The following is a 7,738-nucleotide window of genomic DNA, read 5'->3' as shown; positions in this document are numbered from 1 at the left end:
TCCCTAACCCAGAGGGGACGGTGACCTTGCCCTTAGAAAAAGGCCCCGATGTGAGAGTGCAAGGGGCACTGCGCCCTACAAGACATGATTCCCATTCGGGAGGAAGGACCCAGCAGTAACAAGGAAGAGCAGGAAGAATGGCAAGGATTACCAGTGGATGAGGCTTGGGATCCATTCGGCTCAAAAGTAGAGGCGGAAGAACCTCTATGGAATTGGTTAAATTTCTATGAGGGGTTCCAATGCAATATGGTGGACATAGTGAAGTTGGGGGACCCAAACCCTATTCAAGAGGTGTCCCGAGAAGAAGAGCTCTCAGAAGACATAGTAGTTCGGGATTGGACAAAATTCTTGCTCACTCTGGCCTCTTCCTCTGCACTAGTATCCCAACATGAAGTAATAGAGGTCATAGGTCTAGGGGAACCAAAGTTTTGTCGACAACCTAGAAAGGTCTCTCAAGAGGAGTCATCTGAGGCGTCTATAACCCCTCCTAGACGCACTCGCAAGGAGCGGCAGTCATAACACCTCAAGACTAGGGAGGAGGAAGCCTTGCCACCAGTAGAAGTGATACCCGTTGGCTGGACACAGGAACATATTGGTGACTTCTCTCTGGACATCACCCCAACCCATGACCCCTTATCTCTCCACCATCAAGCTGCACTTGACACTGCTCCTCCTCCACCCACCCGAGGAGGTGAGAGAGCTAAACCTAGGCACAGCAGAGGAGCCACGCCCCATCTTGGTGGTGGCAGCTTCGGTCTAGGAGTACCCTTCCACTCTTCAAAGAAACATCAACTTTTTCAGAGAACACCAAGATGTGTTTGCATGAACCTACAAGGATCTCCTAAGGACAGATCATCTAGCCAATTGCATGGCCAGGTTTCATTTTGTATCTTTGTTTGCCTTGACTTCATGCTGAAAGTTTCACCCAGACGACGTGGCCAGTGATGATTATTATTTAGATTAGTTTTGTGCTTTTGTTGGTGTTAGAGTTACCTTCCTACCGGATGCTTTGCCCGAGGGACAACAGTGGTAATACAGGTATAGAGGAGCCACGCCCCATCTTGGTGGCAGCTTGGGTCTAGGAGGATCCTTCCACTCTTCAAAGAAGCACCAACTTTTTCAGAGAACACCAAGATGTGTTTGCATAAACCTACAAGGATCTCCTAAGGACAGATCTAGCCAATTGCATGGCCAGGTTTCATTTTGTATCTTTGTATGCCTGGACTTCATGCTGAAAGTTTTGCCCAGACGAAGTGGCCAGTGATGATTATTATTTAGATTGGTTTTGCGCTTTTGTTGGTGTTAGAGTAACCTTCCTACCGGATGCTTTGCCCGCCCGCCGTCGAAATGCCAATGGTAATACAGGTAGTGATGGCTTGCTGGATGAAGTGCCCAAGAGCTCTCAGAAATGGCTTACTGGATGAAGTTCCTAGGAGCTCTTAGAAAACGCTTGCTAGATGAAGTGCCCCCAGGAGCTCTCAGTTTGATCATTTTTTCCACAGTTCGCTTGCTGGATGAAGGATCCCAGGGGCCTAGTTGAATCATTTTTTTTATTTGTGTATCTCTCGAGAGAAGATTGGCTGGAAAGATCATTTTATGAGGTATTCCTCAGAGCCCACCTGCCAGATGTTTTGCCCAGAGTCTAGCTTGCCAGAGAACCACGTGTGTTTTTTATGTGGCATTCACTGGGAAGGACGGGGAATTTAGTAGTAATGGGTGACCTATGGATAGGAAGCCAAGTGCTTCACACTCCACCAAGATCCTCCCACCATCACTTCCGACATCTCCGACCACTCCGACCACCCCGATGCCCTCCGACGGCTCCAACCGTCGCGTCACCACCTGTGCCCTTCGACATCTCCGACCGCCGTCACCGCCGATGCCCTCCGACATCTTCGACCACCATCACCATCGATACCCTTCGACTGCCTCTGACCACCGTCATCATCGGTGCCCTCTGATGGCTCTGACTACCGATGCCCTTCGACATCTCCGACCGTCGTCACCGCCGATGTCCTCCTACTGCTGGAGCCCTCCAACCGTCATCATTGTGCCCTCCGACCGTCTCGTCACCGCTGCCAGTGCCCTCCGACCGCTTCAACCGCTATCACCGTCGGTGCCCTTTGACATCTCCGACCGCCGTCATTGCCGGCACCCTCCAACATCTGCGAGGTGCATGGCCAACTCTGATGGCACTCATGCAGGCAACACCCCTCTCCCTTTCCCAAGGCAAGGCGAGATCCTCTTGACCACCATCTCCCTTTTCCCGACGACGACTGAAGATCTTACATCTACACTACATGATGATGAGGGTTGGGACTTCGAGGAGGAGGACACCCAAGGAGGAGGTAATGGGAGCACTCTCTCGGCCAACCAAGGAGACTGTCTCTGGTATCACCTTCACTCTAGCACATTCGGCAGAGAGCACATCCTCTCATAGCACATTCTCTGGTGTAGCGCATTCTCTGTTGGAGCACAGTCATTCTTGTATCATTCTTTTCTCGGTATCTTGATATACGTTAATACGCTCTTGTGATGTGTTCTCTATCTCTCTCTGTGAATGAGGTGAGTGCGTGGATAGTGGTAGGTGTGGTGTGAGTGAGAGGCCTGTAGGTGGTCAGAGAGCACGGTAGACAGTGTAGCGCGCACAGGTCTTGCATGTCTAGCCAGTGAGGTCGACTCATCCTTGGCGGATATACTTCCCTGCGGCGGCGGATAGGATCCATGCTCCCTTTTCCCCAACCCTAGTGTTTGTGCCGGTAGTCTATGAGTTCCCTCACGAGGACCAGCGGAGTCATCCACAGGTGAGAAGCCCTCAAGCAAACAATGGAGCCCCCTGGTGCTGATTCTCCCTAGCTAGGTCGACCCCATAGTCTAAGCGTCGTGGAATTAAACATGAAAAAGGTGCCCCGTGGTGGGGCCGATGTATTGGCCTATGGTTGGGTGGGCCAGATGGGTCTGGTGGTTTCCTTTTGCATTTTATATGATGATGAAATTGTAAGAACCTTGCATGAGCATGTTGTATAAATATGGCATACTTGCATTGTTGTTTGTTTTTTCCTACTTGTTGTATTCTCTTGTACAATGAGAATGTCTGGCTGGGTCGCCTCAATAGTCCAAGCATCGTAGAGTAAAACATGAATAAGGGGAGTGTGGTGGGGCCGATGTATTGGGGCCTACGGTTGGGTGGGCCAGATAAGTCCGATGCTTTCCTTCTTGGTAGGTTATATGATGATGAAAGTTCTTGTAAGAACCTTACGTGAGCATGTTGTATAGAATATAGCATACTTGCATTGTTGTTCGAATTTTCCTACTTATTGTATTCTCTTATATGATGGGAATGTATGGAATCAATGATATTTGAGTTTTATGTATATGCATCCATGCGGGTTCTTGTGTTGTATGTTACCCCTTGGGCTTGGTAATGGAATTTCGCGACCCAAGTGGAGGAAACCCACGCATGCGAAGTGATCATGTGCCCAAGGCCTCAGTCTCAATACACCAACTACAATTTGATGTCATACTCGGATGTATTTTAATTCTTGCATCCCTACCTTGGTTTTCTCTTAGTACTGATTCAAAAAATTGCTCAATATGCAAATTTTATGTATGGTCGTATATTGCACAAGAAAATCAAACTTCCCATAATCTTCACGTGATCTCCACAAGTGTGCAGTAGTGTCTTCCCCAAACAACTCCAAATCAACCTCCATAGGGGTTACATTCGGTCTACTAAATGCCTTCAATATTTCCTCTACATACTTTTGTTGAAATGAAGATACAATAGGTATTTCTCAATCCCTTAATAAAATGCATAAGCCTGAGGTCTTTCATAAGCCTAAGGTTTGTCATAATCCCAAGATGTAATACCTTAATCCCTAACTAAAAATGCATGAGCTCAATGTCTATAATTTCATACTCTAAACTCAACATCTCCTTTTGTCTATTGGATCGTTTGTAGTTAAAATAAGGTCATCCACATAAATGATTACCTTGCTCAAAGGAAATATATAAATTTGTATTTAATGTGAATCAATGTCGACCCGCTCGTGTGAAGCCCGAGGTCATGTTTCAATCCATGCAATGCCTTCCAAATTTTGTACAACTTGGCTTTTAAATCGACAATCACAAACGTGGCCCTATTCTCTCCTCCTTGAGATGTCCATTCAAAAGTTATGACTTCACGTCCATCTACATCACTCACCACTTCCTAGGAGCATTCAAATCTAGCACCCTCTGTGAATAGTGGTGTTCAATCTAGTTGTGGGGGCAAATATCTCTTAAAATTCAAATCCCTCAACATGTGCAAAACCCTTTTCCACAAATAGTTCCTTATACTTCTCAAATCCCTCAACCTGTGTGCAAAAACCTTTGCCATGAATAGTTCCTTATACTTCTCAAATCCCACGATGTGTGCAAAACCCTTTGCCATGAATAGTTCCTATACTTCTCCAATGTACCATCAGATTTGTACTTGGACTTCTAAACACCCTTAGTGCTGATAATCTTGCATTTCTCTAGAAAATCCATAAGATCCCAAGTGTAGTTTCTCATAACGGAGTTGTACTCACTCTACATTGGCCCCCTCTAGTTTATATCTACCTTTGTTTCCTCCCAGCTTGCTCGATTCTACATTCTCATTATCTCTGTCATTCAAGGCCATATTAACAATATATGTCTAAGCCCTCTTCTGCTCATATATTCCCTTTGACCTTTAAAACAACTACTGTTGGGCAAAGATTTCCCATCAAAACATTGCTTCACCTACTTTGGATAAGGCATATTCTTTGTGCTTCAACAAGCTTGTCTATCATGAGATTTCACTTCTTGTCAAACGAGTGCAAGTCTCTCCTTTTTGAGCCTGCAGATTTATTGTGTTTGTGATAGTATATATCTTTGTTAATGGACAAAGTGGTGAAGCCTCCTCCTCCCACGAAAAGGGTTTATTCCACAAACACCACATCATAGCTCACAATAATCTTCCTTGCCTTAGGGTAACTCCATATTGTACGCTAGGAAGATACACTTTTTGCACACTATCTTTGATGAGTGTGGAACATGCAAACATAAAAACTACATCCAAATGTTCTGAAATATGATACTTGAAGGCTTCTTACCAAAATCCACATGTTGGTGAGGAGTCATTTCCTTCACCACATTGATGTAACTCTATTAAGTATATGCACTGAAGTGTAAACCGACTTGGCCCAAAAAGTATTCATCATTCCTTTCCTCTTTAGCTTACTCCTAGCCATCTCAGCGATCACAGAGTTCTTATGTTCCACCGCTCCTTTTTCCTTAGGAGTATGTGTAGTTTTTTATCCCATGCTCCTTGTAGTAGACATTGAATACAGCTAATGAAAACTCTACATCCTAATCTGTCCAAATTTTATTCATCTTCTTTCATGTCTCATTTTATGCCATACTTTAAAGTTTCCAAAGGCATCTACTTTATCTTGGAGAAAATACACTCACATCTTGCTACTATAGTCAAAGGAGAGTTAGCCTTGTTGCTGCTCTCCTGTTATCCGAAAGTGTTAGACACTTTTGAAAATTCTAGTAGGTGCTAGTTGGTGCTCCAAAATGCTAGTAGGTTGTAGCTGGTGCTTCAAAATGCTAGTAGGTGCCGGCTGGTGCTCCACAATCCTAGACTTCTACATTTGACACTTTTGAAAATGTGAGTATGTGCTTCACAATCCTAAACTTCAACAACTCTTTGAAGATCATATAGCTCAGGTGTCCAAACCTCTAGTGCCACAACCTACTAGTGCTCCCATATTGGTCAAGTTTACGCAATAAAAAAGCTAACAATTCATATATATTATTGCACCTCGTTTCTCTCCCAATGACATGGCCATTAACATCCAACCTGGTTTTTACTCACAGATTGTTGCAACTGGTTAATCTCCCAACCCCCAACATCCATCCACCAAGAGACTACACCCACCCATCGTCGCGATCAAAGTGAATCCTCAGGTCATGCTCCATACAGGGGCCATTAAACGGAGATAATATTTCACTTTATATCTAGTACTACATAGAGAACATCTGATAACATATCAATATCACCATTGGACACAAAAGAGATAGAACATGTGGCATCATTCTCGACTATGGACACCCCTATTGGTTGTAGGAAGGTATACAGGTCCTTCAAGCTAGCAAAGGCTCCAATGTCAATCATCCAAAAACCTAAGGTTTGCACAATTTTCTTCAACAATTGTTACAAAGAGCTCCAATTCTACTTAAGCACTATTGCTTGCCTCCTTCATTGACACCCTCGTAATGTGCCATTCTTCTCATCTACTTCCCTCTATCTACCATGTCTATATATACTACCCATAATTGGTCGTTTTGTAGGTCAACCAATCTTGGCCCTCCCATAACCGGTTCAGAGAGAGCCAAACTAACCACGTCACCCAATTAGGATAGTAATAGACTAAACAAGAGACCTAGGTCATGGCGAAGCTTCCAAGCCCAACGGAGGTCGCTTGGGCCCCCATTTGAGCCCCACAACCCGATGACAAGTGTCCCAATAAGATGTCCCAAGAAGCTACCCTAGAGTGTGGCCTATCAACTCAAACTTCCTTGCATCCTACTTGGCATGATGCCAAGTCTACATAAGCAATGCTCACCAACCATCCGACCACCTAACCCCAATGTCTACATTGAACACTAATGGGCATGCTCAACACACAATATCTACTCCTCATAAAGGCTTACAAAGTAGAGTAGGGTGGAGCATAGATTTCCAATAATGCTTAAGAATGACGAAGGATACACACACACACACATGTAAATTAAGGGTTTCTATTGGGGGGCATGCGTGCCTATAAGTGAATCACAACCTCTACTAGGGGATGCATGCATGAGAGAGAGAGAGAGAGAGAGAGAGAGCAAGCATGTGTGTTTCTCAAATTCAAGTCTTCTATTTGGGGGTTTGAACATGCATGTGAGAGTAGAGAGAGAATGATGTATTATAAAAGAGGCAAGATCTTGATTTCCAAATATAACTTTATCTTTCTTTCTTTCTTAAGTGTCATAGGTTCACATGCTTACCATCATGTTGCATTTGGAAGGCCACAATCCAAGGGTTTTTTTTTCAAATTGAAGAAATGATAAGTTAACAAGGAGTTCCCATTCAGTAGCTCATTAGCATGAGCGTTTACCTCTTGACTGAGATTAGTTCAATCGAATTTATAGCCTATATGTATTATTTAAGTGTATTTTAGAGTTCTTACTTTACATAAATAGCACCTAAAATTGATAGTCAACACTCATACGTATACCTTAGTCTCTACTACACTAGTACCAACTGACACCAAATAGTATGAGCCTTAATGCATTTTTTCTAGGTAGAAAACTAGGCCTCCTATACTCGTCATAGAATGACCAACCTTCAATGGCACCTCATGTAAAACTATCAATGCTTACAAGTCTTGAAGCTTAGATGTTTTGTAGGTTTTATCAATCCAAGAATCTTCTGAGCATCCATGAGTTTTGACCATTAGTTGTAGATGATTCTGTAGGCGCAATTTGTAACCTTGGTTTCAAATCATTAATTGTAGATGATTTTATAGGTGTAAGTACCTTATTTCATTGTAGCAAGAAATCTAGAGAGTTTTTATTGATTTTTTGTTACTTGATAGTTTATTTGCATTAAGAAAGTCCTAAAACACATGGATTAAGATTAGGAAATGAATAGTGTACTCTTGGATTCAACTTTTGAAGTGTGCCT

Source organism: Cibotium barometz, chromosome 46 (assembly GCF_041138505.1).
Source record: "Cibotium barometz isolate CiBa-2024 chromosome 46, ASM4113850v1, whole genome shotgun sequence".
Lineage (NCBI taxonomy): Eukaryota > Viridiplantae > Streptophyta > Polypodiopsida > Cyatheales > Cibotiaceae > Cibotium > Cibotium barometz.
This window is presented reverse-complemented; position numbering follows the sequence as displayed.